The sequence below is a fragment of the Coturnix japonica genome, chromosome 7, assembly GCF_054131305.1.
Source record: "Coturnix japonica strain WE chromosome 7, WE-NBRP24, whole genome shotgun sequence".
In the NCBI taxonomy this organism is placed as follows: Eukaryota; Metazoa; Chordata; class Aves; order Galliformes; family Phasianidae; genus Coturnix; species Coturnix japonica.
The window spans coordinates 6061076-6080408 of NC_140669.1; the positions used below are offsets into that span (position 1 = coordinate 6061076).

The following is a 19333-nucleotide window of genomic DNA, read 5'->3' on the forward strand; positions in this document are numbered from 1 at the left end:
CTTACCTGTAGATTATATAATCCTTGTACATGTTATATCTCTTGCCCTGCTCTTCAGTTCTCACCAGACCAGGAACTCCACCATGCAGGCTCCCTGGCATGTTCCTAAGTACATAAATTAAGCTTTACTCCCTCCAGAACTCAGAAAACAATTCAGTTCTTAGCAAACACTTTTATAAAACCTAAATCACTGTTATCAAATGAAATGGCTTTCCAAAAATTAGCAAGAGTGGATCCACTTTACTAAGTACCCTCTACAAGAGCACAAAAGATTTAGATATTACCAAGTCTCTTTGCTTCTGCAACAGGAACCAATTATGGTTCCTGTTATTATGAACAGGAGATATTCATAGATGGAAAAAAAAACAAAACACGAGTCTCTGCTAGCAGAAAATCTTGTAGCAAACCCACTAAGAGACTTCACAGACCACACGAGGATTAATTTGAAAAGAATGCACTTCTATAACCAAGTATCCATATTTTGTACAATACAACCCAATTCATATGGACAAGATCTGGACTGTTGTTAAGTCAGACTTCCACAGTCTCTTCAAAAACATTTTAAGTAATCAGTTTAGTCCTCTAGCGTTATCAGCATTGCTAAAGCACTATAAGTAATGTCAGTTTAAGCATCAAGGCCTCACACTGGCCCACCTTGAGGACACAACAACAACAAGGGGGGTTTAGAAATACCTCCAGTTATGTCAAGTGGTAGAGTTGGCTACAGCCTAGATAGTATCTTTACACTGTAGTTGCATCCTAAATTCTTGGAAACATCAACCTGTCCTACTTTAGTGACATGACATGTCCTACAGTAAACCACTATACAGAGTCCTAATGTAATAGTTTCCAGAACCAAACAGGAAATTCAACAGACAATACTGTTAATATCAAATATGGTCACAGTGGAAAAAAAAAATACAAACTTTGAGCTCACAAGGGAAAGTTAGGAGATTTCAAGACAGATACAGCAATAGAAGGCTTGCGTGAAGAGAAACCTCCATTAGAAGGACATCAATTCTTTGCCATAAATCACATGATGTAATTAGATAAAGGGCTCTTAGAGACACCTGGTATCAAAGATGCAAACCAGCAGTTAATGTAAATGCACATATAAGGCTACCAAAAAAATAATCTACAGTTTGGAATTAAATTTAAATGGTCTTGAAACACAAACGTATCACTGGCAGAGGGGAAAAGAAATGCCACTATAATGACACTGCCACAGCCAAGTGGATTTCTTCACTGGTTAGTCAAACTAGTGAAGAGAAAAATGCAGAGACACAGAATAACAGATTTTCTACTATTATGAAAATACTCATTCCTTTTTTCTCACTAAGGAAATGTGCTGGCAAATGCATCTTTAAAAGCTAAGTGGGTACAAAAAGCCTCATTCTGTTTAACTCTGTATCACTAGGCTACATAGATTTATCTTCTTAAAAGCAACGACTTGACAGAACTTGCAGAAAACTATTTAAGGCATTATCTCAGCACATTTCAACACCCAGAGCAGTTCATTTCCTTTGTAAGCACCAACCACTGATATCAAACACAGACTATCCTACCACCACGTTGTATCTTAGTCTAGTGACTTACACCTGCATTCCGCTGCAGAAGGTAGATGAACTTGCATTTGAGACATGTACATGCAGATCATAACAGCACCTCTAGTCAAAGCAGGGGAAAACACAACCAGCCTTGAGTCAGTCACTCATGTTCATTAGGTATGGTATAAAAAGACAGGAAATGTTCATACTAACAGCCTGACTGAAGAAAGCCTATATTTATTCAATGCTATTACCCTCTGTATTTGAGGAGGATATGAAAATCCCATCTTAAGCTTTAGTATCTTAGTATCACTCAAGAGCTTCCAGGCCTTATTCCAACTTAGGCTGCTGTTTTAATTCTGAGAAAAGTACCCTATAGCTTAGACCAGCACATGACTCACATTAAGGCTCAATTCTGAAGAGTGCTTTGGAAATCACTTCTGTGTTCTTGTAAATGCTATTTAAATCCCTAATTATTTGATACTAACAAGTGTGACAGTTATTTTGGTGTATGACTTTTAAGCGGCCTTTATTTATTTCCCAAACCTGAGAAAACATCTGGATTTGAAGGCAGTCAATTAACTATGCTTTTTTTCTCCTTAGGTAATGTTTCATTGTGTATGGGAAGTGCTGAGTCAGGACCTGAACCACTGATTGAGCACCCGGGGAAAGCACTCGGACAGTCCAGGGAACACAGGTGAAGGCAACTCATATGTGTGACTGGAAGGGATGCAGCCTGGCTGCACCTCTCTTAGACCTCACTTAAGGGCCGACTGCCACTGGGGTAGGCTCTCTTTCTGGAGATCCCTTGGTGAAGCTTTCCCCTGCAAACCTGGAGCCTTCTGACACAGGTGAGCATCTTTTTCCCTTTCTTCATAGCACCTGTCTAACATGCATCCTTCTGTTGCTACATTTCCGTTGTAATGACTTTCCCATCATGTTGATCTGACTAATTGTTACACATTCAAACCCTAATCTTTCTCCCATTAACCGCATTGTTCCTGATCTCCCTACTCAAAGTTTGTTTCATCTCGTGGCAGGAAGTACTTTATCTTAACAACATAACCACCACCACATCCTCTCCTTATCATTCTACAAGATTCTTAAGAACTGCAAGGTTTTCCCTTTGCTTAAGAAATAAAAATAAATAAATAAATGAAAAATCAACGCTGCTGTAAGCACCCAGCTGCTATGACACTCAGTTTTGTATTAGGCACCTAAAATCTGTACGTTTTAGAGACCAAAAGAGAGAGAATCACTGCAAAGAGGCACTCAACAAAGCCAGATTTTCTGAAGATTCAAACCTTGTGCAACATGGGCAGAGTTGGATGTCCAGTAAAAATGGCTCAATCATTTCCGACAGTTGCTTAAGGTCAGTTGAAAGGCACCTCAGAAGAAAGAAAAGGAAGAGAAACTGCATGAAGAGCTCTTGACAAAGAACTCTTTCACCAAACAGAAGAAACAGATGTATGATCCACATGCCTTGAAAGATGTGTGATTCTTGCTTGAAATCAGCTGATTTGATAATTAGCTGGTAGGCAAACTAATAGAAAGGTTCCAGTCTGTTCAGATTCAGCCGAGCTATAAGAATACCTCTAAAATTTCATTAGCTTCTGCTTAATTTTACAGAAAGTAAATCCGCCCAGATCTGTTGGCTGGATGGGTAAGGATGAGGAGCTCTGTCTTAATCCAAGTCTAAAGCTAAATGAATGCAGTAAACATCTTCTATATAACTTAAAAAGGAAGCAGCTTATATAAATGAGAGAATTTCAGGATAACATTTTGGGAGATGGGAAGAAACACACAAAGTAGAGCTTAAAAGTAGAGCGTATGTGTGGGGGGGGAATAAAAAGCTAAGTCATCTTAGAAGATGAAACGCTTGGGGAAGAAAGGCAAAAACCACTCAAGTCTCTACTGAGAAAGAAAATAGATTTTGCCTATTCCAGAGTACTGCAAAGATACCCAAAATGCTTCCTAGGAAAGTAAAGTCTCAGACAACTGACTTCAAATTCAGCTACTTCTCAATGCTGACGCATCTGTTGAATAAGATATTTTATTCACTCAAACCCTTAGTCTAGCAGAAGGTTGTTTCCAGTGGTGAGGCAGCCAGGCTGAAAACAGAAACGCTTATATTGCCTGCATATCTTCTAAAGGCCAAACAAAAAGAGCACAACAGGATTCGCCCTTCAGTCTTTCTAGGGTGTAGCAGAGAAGATGGTGGGAATAGCAATAACTAAGGAGCAGTGACCAAAAAAACCCACCAAAACCAATAAACATGCTTTGCATTAGATAAAACAGGGGAGAAAGGAGACAGATACAACCCAAGATGAAAAGGAGGGTATGACCAAAACTCCTACATCTCTAGAGTTATTCTGGAGAATTTCTAATGCTGCTTCTTTGTTTATATTTTTTCAGATCAGTTTTACACCTCAAACAATGGTGTGCTTTGTAAAAAAAGAAAATCCTTTAAAACATCAAAGAAGGAAACAAAGATCTTAAGATCACAATAACTGGACTGTCATTGTGTGTTCAGCTACACACAGTCCAAATGAGAACACACTGAAAAACAAAAAAACACATTTTCTAATCATTTCAAATAATAACATTTGAATAATTTCTTGTTCCATTTGTCAAGTCCAACAATGAGAGAGCTGGTCAGTACAATATAAATGACAAAAAGGGCTTTCACCTCTATTTTTGTCAACATGACACATCTTTATCCCAAGCAACTGCAAATCAGTCAATTAAGCTGGTCCCAATTCCCACAATAGAGGCAAGGGAGAAATCCTGAGCATTTTTATGGTTCAAGTGACCTCTGCCAAACGTCAGCAGCCTCTCTAATAAAATGTTTTAGTTATTTAAAATTTAGTTATATAAAATTTTTAGTTATTTAACAAGGTGAGTGGCATATTTAAAAATATATGCCAGAGCATATAGAGCAAGAGTTTACCTTCATTAAAAAGCTCTTTTCATAACACATCCAAAAGCAGCAGTGTAAAATCTGAGTTGTATATCAGAAATTCATGTATGGAGAACGATATTTTTCTCCTAATTGGAATAAGCACAAACATGCGTATTGATAGTACTTAGAAAAGGGAGGGGTTTTTGTTTTTTGAAAAGGACCATTAGTCTGTTAGATAAAACTGGGAACACTTGGCCCACTGGACAGAGCATTATCCCTCTACCCAGCATTTTAAGTACTAAGAACACAATCTTTTAATGAGGCTGATGCTCCAGCAAAGCCAGCACTGTCATTGAGAAGCAGCTTTACCTCCTTCTAAGCTCCTTCCCCAGTTTACACAGGTAAAAGGTGAAACGACCTCGGGAACACTTCCATTGTGGGATGTGAACAACCAAACATGAAGGGGCCATTCATGGCCACATCAGATTCTCAGCTGTTCACTGCACTGCCATAGAAATGCTCTGACGGTTACTGGAGAGAGACAGGTATGGTGACACAGGTCACATTTAACTATAGCCTTTGGGGAGACCAGGAAAAGAAATGACATTCTCATGTAAAAGCACCAGTGAACTCCAGGGTAATTTTCCTCTGATCAAAGCATCAAACAAAATATTTCCTAAGCATAAGGTACGAGAAATTGTAAAATGTCATTTGAAGACCTCTGGATTACAGAGTAGTCTGAACAACTCATCTAGTACCTACTTATCGGTTGCACAGCAGAATTCAAGTATGATATATTCAACAGACAACTCAAGTTTGCCATATCAACTCATAAGATTGGAACAACAGTCTGAAGGGAAGCCAAAGCAGTTCTAGCAGAACAGAGAACCAGTGGTGCAATAATTCAGCTGGACTCGGTGCAAAAAGACCATTGAGTCCAACTTCAGGGCTAATCAGAAGTTAAAATGCATTTGAGGGCAATGCCTCTTGACCACTGACAGGCATGGGGCATCAATACCTTCATAGGAAGCCTGCTCCAGTGTCTGAGCTCCTGTTCTCCAAACTAGACAAACCTGAGACGTTCAGCCCATCCTTACAGGACATGTCTTCCAGCCTTTTTATCAGATTTTCTCCCCTCTGTGCAAAAATAGTGAGAGTAAATGACAGTTGCCCAAATATATGGGATGCAAAAAACCTTGTTCTTGAAATGGGCATGTGAAAGATTAAGACTTATTCATTTTTTTTTAAACCTAGTTTATGAGAAATTAGATTATTTGGATGGTCACCTAACCCACCTTTTCAGATCTAAGAAATACAAAATTAACATACAACAGATTTTCCTCACATACTGAAATTACAGTTTGTTTTTTCAAGTGCAGTCTTCTAAAGAGGCTACCTTTTATCTGATTCAGCTTGCTGCTTTCTTCGCTGTCACTGTGGTCACACGCACACCAGTATCTCAGTATGTAAGGAAGTGCCCTCAGACCATTTTAAGTAGCTTAATATTGGCATTCTTCTGTAACATTACAGCATGCAAGACGTGTAACCAGGACATGAGGAAACTACTACGTTGGGAAGTGAATAAAGGTACGAGGACTTCAACACAAGCTGAACAGAATTGAAATCTGTTACAAGCAGATACTTTTTTATCAGTCACTAAAGCTCTCAGAGGGAAGTTTAAGAGCACACTTGGGCCTCATTGTACTGGTTTCAGCATATAAAGATAGAAGTTTAAACCGCATCTACTCAAGTAGAGCTTAAGTGAACTTCAGCATCCCTCTTACATCAGCACAGAACTGCGCCCACTGTGCAGAAAGTCTCCTTACATCTTTAAAAAAAGCCCCTTCCTTTCAGTACAGGCCAGAACACGCTACCAGCAGTGCTGTAACCTGCTCCTCCACGGGCTGTTCAGCAGCCAGCATGCATCAGCCAGCAAGATGAACTGCTGGAGCAATGGCAGGCAAGTCCTATTGCCATGGAACTTCATCTCAGCAGCAAGTCTCACTGGAAGCTGGCAGAAGCCAAAACCTTAATGATCTTCTAGTCTGAAACTCTTCCTTGCTCCCTATTTAATTTATATCATTAAAGAGAACACTGAAATTCTTGTTTTACTATCCAGTTTATTTAACATGACTTCCAAAACTGAAAAAAATAAAATAAAATTGGAAGAGTATTCCAGCAAGAACTACAGATTAGTATTTGCTAGGTGCATACAGATTATATTTGTCTTTCAAGAGAAGTCAGAATTTCAGAGCAAAGATTATTTCTAGAACTGATTTGAAAGTGAACTCAGTATTTAACAAAATGGCCATCAGAAACAAAAGTCTCTTACTTTCAAGTATAACGATAACACTCATCTAACTTGATTGCAGGCCTCTAAAGCATTCAGAAATGGTTGATTTTATATACAGTAAAATAGCTGTAAGGGTGAGCAGAAAAATACTCTGGAAGCATTTGCAGGATACTCCCTTTGCATGCTTTCTTTCCATTCCAGGAAAAGGAAAGTAGTTGCATAACATGGAGAGTTCTACAGCATAAACAGAATGCTACATTCTACCATGTAGTTTGAGAATCAATAGTGCCGAAGAACTGACTGAAATAACACAGCTCTAATAGCCTGGTCAGATATCCAGTACAACTGATCCCGAAGCCTGAGAATTTATTATTTATTTTTTAATCTTTTGCCTACACAGAGTATTCCACATCCTTTTCCTGTCCGGTCAGATCAGGAAACACAAATACTGATTTCACTGACAAATTCTCATCAAAGCGCAGGAATGACAATTATTCATCAAACCCAAGAGGAAAGAAAACAGTTTTCTCTCTGATTTTGCCTCGTGTCTGTTTAAAGTTCACACTCAATTTCAGAACTTAGAAACACCAAACTTTCAGACAACAGCTGAGCTCTTCAAAGACCTCTCAAAGCCATTTGAGTTCTCTGAATATTTTTTCAGTTTCTTTCCTGAACTTGCTAGAACCTTTTCTTCACTCCCCACAAATAGAGATATATATTTTAAATGTTTTGCACCTGAAGTTCTACCAACACACAGAGACTGAAAGTACTCTTCTGCTCCCCTCAGTACTTGAAGTTATCCCTCCATGATGCTCACTGCCTGAGCAATGAACTGGTACCTCACTCAGACTGTTGAACTGCTTGGTTTTTCAATATCTCATTGCTACCTACAGAATAGCCCCCTTGTCTAATAGCCCCTCCTCCTCCTGCCAGAACAACTTCTGAACCCCCTGTATAACTACCATTAGTGAAATACATTCCTGTAACAATTGTCAGTGTTCCAAAAGGAGAGATGCTGAGCATTTTGGAGCTGTTTCTTGGGTTGATTTTGTTTTTAAGGTGTGCTAAGCAGATAGGAAAGCTCGTATCCACATACGAGATTTTAGTATGCAAAGAAAACAGTGTTATGAAGCTCCTTAATCACAGGTATTTGCAAAGGAGGAATGAAAATGTCAGTGTAAGAATAGCTCAGAATTTTCCCAGGCATGATATACATATCTGCTTTGTTTCTTTTTCCCCTCTCACACAGAAGGTTCCTTGCCAGGTGGCTCAAATTCCATGATCAGGAAACACAAACATATCAGACACAGAAAGATAAAACCCTGATCTTTTTAGGAAAAGAAGCAGTGGTGTCCATTTTAACGTACAATTCATACCAAAAATAAGACAAAGAAAACTGTCAGTCTACATAAATGAAGGTGTGGATGCTGATGTTTACTTAAGCAGCTTCTACATTTTCCATATTTATTGCTATTTTAATTATTCAAACCAGCCAGCTTTAACAGTATCCAGGTAGAACAGAGCAATTCAAACCAACTTCAGGAAAAGAAAACTACCTGACAGCTCCTGTTTCTTGGGGAACCATTTTCAAGGCATTATCCTACAAGCATTTTTCTTACACGGATGTAGTCTTCAAAAACAGGGCACTGAAACAGCATGTCACATTCATTCTACAGCTGGGTCATGCAAACAGCTTCATTCAGCTTTCAGCACTGAATGCTGTTACAATGCTTTGGATTAAAACAAATAAACGACGTAAAACCTGGATAATTACCAAGAAACACTCCTCAAATTTATTCCTTTTTTTAATTTCTAAGAGAGGGGAAAAAAAAAAGGAAGGAATATTAAGTCTGATGCAGAGAGCAAATGGTACAGCATAAAACTTTCTTAACGGTACCTTAAATCTAGTAATATTACTATTCTTTGTCTACATGGAAAATCAAATCAATGCATGCACAGCACTTGAACAGGCCCCATCAAGATAGAGTTCAAGGGCAGCTTTCAAAAACTGCACTGAAGCAACAACTGGAGATTGGGATTTCCATTCTATCAGACAGACCTGTGGGCAGGGAAGGAGAACAGCTCTCTGCAGCAAAAGAACAAATGTGGATAGAGAAGGGAGGTGATAAGGAGAAGAGAGATAAGAGATGGTATTTTAAACCCAAGAGAATTGCTACCCCAGTGAAATCTATGCATATAGCTCTGCACTACCAAAGATCTTCTGTAAGAGCATTACTCCACTCCAGTCACACACATCACAGACAAGAGGGCCATCACACAATGCACTGGTGTGTCAAGGTTCAGTTTCTTGAGACATCACACGTTCAATAAACCCCAAGGATGCAGAATATGGCCGGAATGAAAAGTCACTGCAGCTTTTACCTTTAACAACAACTTGATTAGAAGCCATCTGAAAATGCTCAGAGTGAACCTCAAAACAGGTTACATAAAATACTAACGCACCAGTCACAGCACTCGTGTGATTGGTCTGATTCTTAGGGAAACAAGGAAATGCAGCCTTAACAGGTAACAGACAGGAAACAGCAATAAGTTTCATTTCCTAGATTTAACAAGGCTTAAGAACGAAGATTTAGTTATAAAGCTACTCTAAGGAAATACAGCAAAAAGGAATACATCACACAGCATAAAAATGTACATGAAGAAGGTAACAAATGACACGATACAAGAACAACAGCTGGTAAAAGTGAAATCATTTTTTTCTATCAGTATGGAACTCCTTTCTTATTTAAAGAAAAATAAATCACCATAAAACCACCTGCCTGCTATTTCTTACCTATGAAAACTCCTTTGTACATAGGATGAGGTCAAATGAAGTGGTTGATTACTATCAAATATATCATCTTTTATCGTGAAATAAAAAGCAGTAAAGCAAATATCAGTTAGTTGGACTAATAGTCAAGGTTAAACATTTCAGAATGCCTGTGGGATGTATGAAGAAATGTGCTTAGCTAATAGGAATAACAGGACCTTGTGAGACTCAAAGAAGGGCAAGGATCACAGGATTCTTAGCTCATACAAACCATGAATAATAAATCAAATGAATCACATCATTGACTTACAATCTTTCTCATGAAAAGGACTTTGCTACTTAGAGCATTCAACAAGAGAATCCCTATCCCTCAAACTAATTTTCTTTTCTCTGTTCTTTGCTTTGTATCTCCCTAGTACACAAGCTGCAAACACAGGCAAATACCATGATTTTAACAGAAGTTCCTGGAAGGAGCGATATCTTGGCTTGACTGCATGAACACAGACCTCGGGCTTGAAGGCTTCACCTGATTAAAACCAACGTGACAACTTTGTGCAAGGCAGAAACAAAACCCTGCGAATTTTTCTCAAGGTACAGCTGAGCTGTTCTGTCTGGGACAGAAGGGTGAGGCTTCCCACCCTGATGAAAGTTTGTATTGTCATGGAAAGCAAATGTCTCTTATCTGAGGGGCTGTACCAGCGCTTGGGCCACCAGTCCTCCATAATTGCAGTCCCCAAACACTGTTCAATGACAATGCCTATCTCAATATCCAAATCCATTCACAGAACTAATGCTGGTTTGCATAAAAACCTGCTTACCTTCTTTTCATGGCTGTGGATTACAGTAACTGTTACAAACTGAAAAAAAAAATAAAATCCAAAGGAAGAACAAAAGTAAAGAAAATTAAAGGATGGCGTTATATCACTCCAGTCTCTTAAACTCAAGACATAAGAATAGGAAAACTGCTTGATTTCTTCAAATTCCTCCTCATCAGATTCCCCAGCCCATTAGCACAGTGCAGCACACTCATCTTCAGCAGATGCTCCTGATGTTCACTGCCAAGTGGCTGCAGCAGTATTGCTGAGCTTCCAAATCAGGACGAGCAAGTGAGTTCTGCTGGCACTTTGGGAATAATGTATCATAAAGGAACCTTATGAAGAAATAAGCCATATCAGAACCTGGATATTTTTTTCCCCCACCATCTAAGTACACATTAAATCACACCATGAAAGCAATGCTGTAACTCCATTACCACTTAACTCTCCTGTCAATAACACGGAACTAGTTCTTCCCTTCTCAATTCCACCTGCTCCAAATACAAATACTGCATTTACAAAAGTCTCCAAAATGCCAACCATGCAGCTATAACCAAGCTGTTAATGCAGGGCACTTAATAGCAACAACACCTGAAGTTTTACTGAAACATGAAAGCCAACACAAGGAGGAAAACTGCATATTGAGCTATCTTACAGGGCAGCAAAACTGTCTGATGACAGCAAAATACAATGTCAGAAACAACAACACTGCAAGGTTATAAGTAAGATTGAAATCAGTGGAGCCACTAAGATGCTACACATTGACTCAAGTACAGAAGTTGATGGTAGAAAGCTTTTTAGTTGTTAGCTGTTTTTGTTGTTGCTGTTATTTAAATCAAGGGATTTTGGTTGGAAGAAGATGACGTAGGACTGACAACAGCTGTCTTTATTCTAAATCATTTTAGGAATCCAGAGCACTTCAATATTTTGCCAGATTCTACCTCATGAAGCAGATTAAGGATTTTAGAGATCTGCACTCCGGGTTGCTGGCTGCTTCCCATCTTTTAGGCAGTCTAGTTTCTGGACTTTAAACAACCTGATCTTCTTATATTCACTATTCAGCCACTTTGTCTTTCAGCATCTTTCCAGTCCAGACTGTACAAGCTGGCTTCTTCCTAGTCAGCACAATGGATTAACCACTCAGGAAAGGGAAGCATATATTATTTAATCCTTACTCACTCATACAAAACTAATTCACTTCTGTCTAACAGAAAGAGAAAACAATCCATGCACCTTAAAAAGAGGATGAAACACAGTTTTCATTAAACACGCTGCTTCACTTTAAATTACTCCCTATATTCTCTCAGACAGGTACAGACTAGGAAGCAGTGTGGCAAGTTATCTTCTATGTAATGAAACACCAAAAAAAACCAACAACCCATGAAGGATTTTTCCCCACCCTTAGGTTTAACACAGACACCAGTAACTGTGTGAAGCGTGGGTCTTGTGGAAAGCAGAGTTTCTCACGAAGAACAGTCATTACACAGAGAGGAAGAAAGAAAAAGGTACATCAACCATTCAGACGAAATTGGGCTCAGTGTCCCCAGGCAATACAGTTTCAATAATAAACAACAAGAACCAACTAGTTCCTCCTTTCAAAAATGGTTTTCAGCCCTTCACGAAATGGTAAAACTATTTAGAAAGAACTGAGATTATCTGATCGAATTGGGAGCGAAGACATAACTCCAACAGGCAAACAACCTCAAATGCTGTCCTGCTGAGGACAAACATTAGTAGATACAGTAAGTGACACTCCCTCCACCTTCCCTGCATTTTCTACACGAGGCTGTTTGCTGAGATAAAGCACTTACACTGCACTAAGTCAAAATTCACTCCTGTGCTTAGGGATGTGAGTCACACTGCTGAAAAGGCTACCATAGTATTTCATGGGGAGAAGCAACAGAGCTTGTCAGGCACACAGGAGCGTAAATTCAAGTAACATGAATCTCAATAGCGAGCCTTCACTTGAAGAGCATTCTATTCCTGCTGTGGCTACTGAGTGAGACTGGCGAATCAAGATCTAACACGAATGGATTCTCTCAAGTTTACTAATCTCAGAGCCAGAAAGGAGAAATCTGCCTTCAGAAGGTGAGATCCACATTACACTACATCTGGAAAATATGAAACCTACACTCCCTACATTAACATTTAAGAAAGACTCGGTCCTGAAAATGGGGACATTTATCTTCCCCTGCACATAGTAAAAAGTAAGTTCGCCTTGGGGAGATGATAGAACTCAGTGGAGACTCAGCGTGGGCTCCCCAAGCTGCAGCTTGTGCTGCTCAGTGCATTGAATGCCCCGGGCCCACCGGGCCGATCCCAGCGCACAGCGCCGATGCGCGAACCTGGAAGCAGAGCATCGCTACATCCACCCTCTCCGCAAACCTTTGGCCGAACGCTGCGAGCCGCGGCACGGCAATAAAGTGACAGCTTTCAGGAAACCTCTTTCTCCTATTCTCCTCCTAGAAGCTTACAGCACCGCTCCGGCAGCGGGGGTATTCTGGCAGCCTCTCACCGCACCGCCCGCCGCGCCCCACCGACACTTCGGCCCCGGCGGTGCTGGGGAAGGTCGTTACGCAAGGTGACGGGGGCGGCCGGGCCGCAAGGCCGAGCCCCGGCCGCGCCTCTCGCCGCTCTCCCGGCCGGGCCGGGCCGCCCCGCGGGCTGCGAGGGGCGATACGGCGCCGAGAGGCGGCCACCGCCCCGCACGGCTACGGCGAAAAGGCCGAGGGAGCGGCCGCGTGACGGCCCAGGCCTGGGGGGACGGCGGTCGCGCGGCCCCGATCCGAACGCCGCCCGCTCCCACTCACCTCCTCCGACGCCGCCCGTGCGCAGCCCCCCGAGCCGGGAGCAGCGCATCGCCCATGGTCCCGAGGCGGAGGCCGGCGCGGGCTGGGCAGGGCTGGGCTGTGCCGCGCCGAGGGGCGGCCGCCGCGGGGGCCGGGCCACCCGAAGGCGGGCGAGCGTAGGGAGCGTCTGCAAAGTGCCGGCCCAGAGCACGGATCTGCACGGCAGCAGAGCGGGGAGAGGGGCGGGGAGGAGCGACCGGCGGGCAGGAAGCGATTGCGAGAGGCTGAGACAGAAGCAGGGAACGTCTGCAAAGTGCCGCCCGGCGGGGGAGCGCAGCTGGGCAACGGGATGCGGGGGGAGCGCGGCGCTGGGACGGCACGAACCGCCCCAATGGCCCTAACGGCCGCCCCTCAGGCAGCCCTCGCCGTGCGGGCGGCACGAAGCGGTTCCTCGCTTCATTACGGGCGGCTCGTGTCTTTACAGCGCTCTCTAAGAGCCATAGCAGTAAAGCAAGTGAGGGAGCTGCGGTTGCTGAGCTCTCATTGCTGAGGATACCGATGTATTTTTGTCAGAAGACGCCCACGCTGCTCGAGTGGCGAGACGGGATGTCTGCGCTGCGGCTCCCAGGGCGGCCGGAGGGTGACACCTGGCGGCAGTGGGTCCGGCTGAGAGCGAGCTGGGCTGTGGTAACAGTAACCCGGTAAGGAAAAGGAGGGATAGGTAAAGGTTACAGTAAGCCGCAGAGCCCCTTATCGGCGTCCTTTACTGCTTTCTTCACGTGCCGTAGAATCCTAGAACGGTTTGCATTGGAAGGGACCCCGGAGATCATCCAGTTCCAAACCCCTCCTTGCCGTGGGCTTGTTGCCACCCACCATCTCAGGCTGCTGAAGCCCCATCCTACTACCTGGCCCTGAGCCCCACCAGGGATGGGGCACACGCAGATCCTCTGGGCAGCTGTGCCAGGGCCTCACCACACCCCAAGCAGGTAGTTTCTTCCTAATATCTGACCTAAATGTCTGCTATTTTAGTTCAGAGCTGTTTGTTCCCCTTTGTTCTGTTGCTGTCTGAGTAAAGTTGGTCTCCTGTCTCCTGCTTGCAAGCTTCCCTCTAGTATTGGAAGGCCCCTGTGAGATTTCCTTGGAGCTTTTTCTTCTCCATGCTGAACAAACCCTGCCCTTCCAGCCCACCTTCATAGCCATCTGTGTGTTCTTCCAGCCATCTGTGTGTTCTGGTGGCCTCCCCTAGACCCACTCCAGCAGCTGCACAGCTCTCTTGTACTGGGGGTCCCAGGTCTGGATGCAGCATTCCAGATAAGGGTCTCAAAAGGTTGAAGCAGAGGGGGGACAATGCCCTCCCTTGCCCTGCAGCCACCCCTCTTGTGACATGGTCCAGGATGCATTTGGTCTTCTATGCTGCAAGCATACACTGCTGGCTCAGAATTGTCATAAAGTGGTTACACACACACGCAATAAATACATAAAATCTAGGAAGCGGGTATGGTTTTGGCAACAATTCCACCAGATCTTTGGCTTGGGTTGAAAGGGACTTTAAAAGTCATCTAGTATACCTTTGCTAGCATTTGCTGGTTCGTTTTGGGATTCTCCCCAAGACAAAAGTTCATAACACATGTAGCATGTGCTGAAGGACACTTGTTTGCACCCACAAACATCCTGCAATGCGGCCGTGCAGGTCAGAGTCTCACTTTTCACCCAGCATTATGCTGCGCTCCTGGCTGGAGGCTCTCGCTGTCGCTTAATGAGAGGCTGGGGATTTGAATGTTCTACAGGGTTTCCCATGATCAAAGCCTTGGGCCTCTTACTGTGTAAAATGAGGAAGTTTTTGAAAGATCTGCTGTGATGTGCAGCCTTTGTGGAGCAGGCTCTGCCCGCAGAGAAACAAAGTAGTTGAAATAATGGCATCTACTGCACTTAGATTCTTTTCTGTTTATATTAGTCTTATTATTTAGGATGCTCATACCAAGCAGCTAATCTAACCTTGTATTCACTTTGAAGTTTGATATGAACTGTTATTGAAAGATAGACAGAAAACAACAGCAGTGCTCTTCCCCAAGGTAACAGTAGATCTTACTAGCTAATAGTTTTCTAAACAAAGCCTACCAACCTGATCCTATACACAGCATTAGGAAGCTACACTGTCCATTTTGCAGTGATTGTGTTTGATGTAGCTGAATAAAAAACCTGGCATGGGTGAGCAAAACAAGTACCTCAATTAAGTCAAAACAACGTAAGGCAGCAGGCTCCCTATTACTTCCCTGGTGAAAGAAAGGGGTTCTTGGAGTGCAGGAAGCAAGAGACCAAGAGGAAAAAAAGGAATACTGAGAAAATATTAAGAGAATCTGAGAATAAGGTGGTACTTAGTGGTTCCACACTTCAGCAAGTAGCAAGTGAGCCAACAATTATTAAGATTTAACTTCCTCAGGCCTATTCTATACTCAATGTAAAACTTGCAACAAAGCCTTCCCTAGTGTGCTTACTCATTCTCTGCATAAAAGACTGTGGGCGGTTAAATCCACAGGTGAGCCTGATTAGAACCATTATGAGCAATTAATGCAATCAGGGCTCTGATGCTGGCATCTTATTTTGCCTGTTTGCATCGTGGAGACACGAGTTTTCTATAGTTTCAGGATGTTGCGTGCTAATCCTGTTACCCTTGGGTATAGGGAGGAATTTGGTAGAATGTAGCTCAACTGTATGCAAATGGTACCTAGCTGACCTGTAAGGACATACAGGTCCTGTAAGAATAAGAAATGTGCTTCCACCATGTGATGCTGTGTGTGCTTCCTGGGTGTAACCAAGTGTTTATCTGCAGTACATGCAGACAAACGTATTCTGTGAGCCAACCTTTAGCAATTGAGGAAAGTACAGGTAGGTCTGTTGCATGTGTGAGAGCACCTAAATGTTGTGTAAGTTGTTGTTAATGGAAGTCTTTCATTTTAATCAGTGGTCTGTCATGCTAGCGAAGACAACGTGTTCTGGTTCAGATATTCTATTTAGCAATAGCAATGCTGTTTTTCTGCTTGATATTTGTGTCTGAACATTGGAGGTACAGCCATGCCCAGAATTACATCATGTCACCCTTTGCCTACCTGTCCTATAGTCAAACAAGCCTGCTTGTTTGAATAATACATTAATATGGGTAAAAGTGTCTAGGCAAGAAAAGCATATGTGTTACAAGAGTTTGTGATTATTCACAGGTAATGTTACGTTACATAAATCTTTAGGAAGTATCTGTAAGCTGTGATTCAATTTAACTTGTAGCAGTTTATAACAAAATTACAGCAAGCGTACTATATCCTAACATTTAGTTTGCCTTTTCTAACAGCAAAATTTAGAACAAAATATATGTTATTAGAGAAAATATGTATGTAAAAATCTGTCTATATAGAAATCACTCTCTTCTGAGGTTGTTATCAAAGTTCTTGTCTTTGTTCTTGTTTGAAAGCTTCCTGATGTCTCAGATAAATTGACACAGTGTTACATTATTTTATGCTTCTGGGATGAATAAAGCAATGAAGCACTTGGGATGGGAAGTAGAAGCAATCTGTGTTATGATCTGCATCTCCTTTGACTTCCTGTTGCCTGATCTCTAGAAGGTCTCTGTACCTTCTCTGTGGGGTTTCTTTTCCTCTTTTATAAACCTCTCCGAATCTGGATAAAGAGTCAGTAGTTAGCTCTGCAGACATTAAGGGCACTCTTTGCTACTAGGCCAGGTACTTTGTTATTAGTGTTGAAGGTGACCTCAACAGTGTGGGAAAAGTAGATAAGAGTATAAAGAAAGAAAAACTACTTAAAACAAAGAGAAAATGAAAGTGACCTTCCCAAAAAGTATCTTCATCTCTTTATTGTTAAACTCAACAACTGTGTCTTGTAGCCACAAGCCACAACATGTGCATTTAAAGCTTTCTGGTTGGAGTCTCCCTCAGCTTAATCGATATAAAGGAATTTACCATAAAATGAGAGCAAACTCCATCCTCTATGAACAGAAAACACATGTGGTCTTGTTCAAGGAATATATCTTGGTGGCTTTTCTCTTTTGTCCAAGTGCGATTTTCTCAGGATCTCCTCTGTGTCTCATGATATTTTTTGAATATTGGACATGACTATTTTAAAAGGTGTTGTGAACTCTGCTCAGTGTGAAAGATCAAACTCATTAATTATTATTTCTCTCTTGCCTTTGAGGATTTAATTGTCCCTTGTTCATAGATGTAACAACTGAGTTATACAATGTTCTGCTGGCAAAAAAATCAGTATTTCAACTGATCCTCCCATTACCAGTGACATTATACATTTCTAAATTGTATCTGAGCAAATATTTCCATTAGCTCTGATTTATCACACTGGAATTAAACCATTGGATTTGGTTACCAAAATGGTGATTTTCTGTAGGCGTTTATGTGTGCAATTAGTATATTAAACAGCTCCCTTTCTGCAGGATAATTATTTGAGGTTTATTATTATTCTTTTTTTCCAGTGATTACATTGGCATTTCAGTGCAAAGTGATATCAAATAGAAAAATTTCATTGGTACAGTCTAAAATTGATAGATTTGATTCTTTAATGCCTTGTTCCCTTTATAGTAATCAGTAAGAATGGTCATATTTTATATCCACCTCGTACAGGTTTGAATGTCTTCTCAAGATGCAAGTGATGTTCTGTGTTCTCATTTGAAGGCAAACTGAATGGTTTATTTTTGAAATTTCCTTGGACCTGGAGGAATTAAAGATGTTACTGAGGAAATGAGTTACTGGCTATTGAAGGAGATTCACTAGGGAGACTTTGTGACAGATATGTGATCAAGGCACAGAATGAGTAAGACCCAGAAAGAACAAAGGCAGTAAGAACATAATAGAAGATTTGGATGGGTTATCTGTGTTAGTATTCACTACTGAGGATGTCATTTTGGAAGTTGCTGGTCCAGTATAATTATTGCAGAGCAATTGTCTCATACTGAAAAATAAATAATTTTTAGGCTGAATTAATTAAATAAGTAGTACCAGGGCTGGATGGTGTGTTAAAGGAATTGAGGTAGGGAATTTCTGAGCAGTGATCTCTGGTACATTGTCTATTCATTCTCTTTTCTCAATTCTCAGAGGCTTTGATTTCATAGAGGATCATTTTAACTCTGAATATTAGAGGTGAATGGCGTAGTCTGACTTCTGTCCTTGATGAACTGGTTAGCAATACAGAAACACTGTGTGTGTATATATAATAAATTAAAATTGATCCTCTCTGGAGATAAACAATAAGCTCACCTGTTTGTTGGCTTTTTGAAGAAGTCTGTAACTGTTTATCTGATCAGGATAGTGCTCTTTGTTCAGATATAAGTTTTCTTGGTCCAAGACTTTGTTGAAAAGTTTAGTGACTTAAAGGAGTGAAATCACCATCTGATGTATATTTTGAGGCCCAAAGGAGTGGGGTAGGAAAGAAAAAACAGTGGCAAACAGTGGAAGTAGAGTTATGAATGTGGGATTTTTATTATTTATTTGTTTGTTGCTATAGAGGGAGTTTTATCATTGGAATCTCTCAGGAGCTTGTTTGGTTTCCTTACTTTTCAGCATGTTTGCAAGTGATCTGAAAAGAGAAGGAATATTGGGGTGACAACTGAAAATGATACAAAGATGCTAAGGATAGTGAAGTCTAAAGCTGATGGCAAAGTGTTGTTGAAGGTTACAATAATACTATGTGACGAGTAAATGGAGCAGAATATTTAGTTCAGTGTTGACACTGCTTTGGATGATAAATGAAAGATCACACAGAGTGACAACCTATATAAGCAAATGGACATTTGATGTCACTAATCAGGAATGAGACAATTTTCATAGAGTCTTCAAAATATCAACCCAATATTCAAGTGACATAGAACGCTAGGAATTATTTAGAAGTAATAAGAAAAGATCTGTGAGAAACATGGAACATTCCTATGTCCATGGTGCACTGATTTGATTCTTCCAGTAGTTTTCTTTCCGTGCCTCAAGAAAGTCACAGGAAAGGATGCTGTGAGTGACCAGAGACTTTGAAGAGAAGAGACTAAGGTGATTAGAAACTAGAGGGGAGGAGAACTTGAGACAGAGGTGATAGATATTAAATTAAACACTGCAATTAAATCACATAACAGACAAACATGAGTGAAACAGGATCATTCAGTATTTTTCTCTGCGTAAGAATTTGTGTTACCCAATTACTTTTGAACAGTGGAT

At 41.3% G+C, this 19333-nt stretch overlaps 1 protein-coding gene across 2 annotated transcripts in view; it reads right to left on the reverse strand.

The window, feature by feature from the left end:
• MGAT5 (alpha-1,6-mannosylglycoprotein 6-beta-N-acetylglucosaminyltransferase) overlaps positions 1–13220 on the reverse strand; it is a 108876-nt gene extending 95656 nt beyond the window's left edge. Inside the window, exons 1-2 of one of the 2 annotated variants that reach the window (XM_085552196.1) lie at positions 13137–13220; positions 6–104 (exon numbers count right to left, since the gene is read on the reverse strand). The gene's annotated coding sequence lies outside the window, so the exon portion shown is untranslated. The remainder of the gene's footprint in view (positions 1–5; positions 105–13136) is intronic. The other variant, XM_015868886.3, reaches the window with a different exon arrangement.
• Between the last annotated feature and the right edge of the window lie 6113 nt (positions 13221–19333).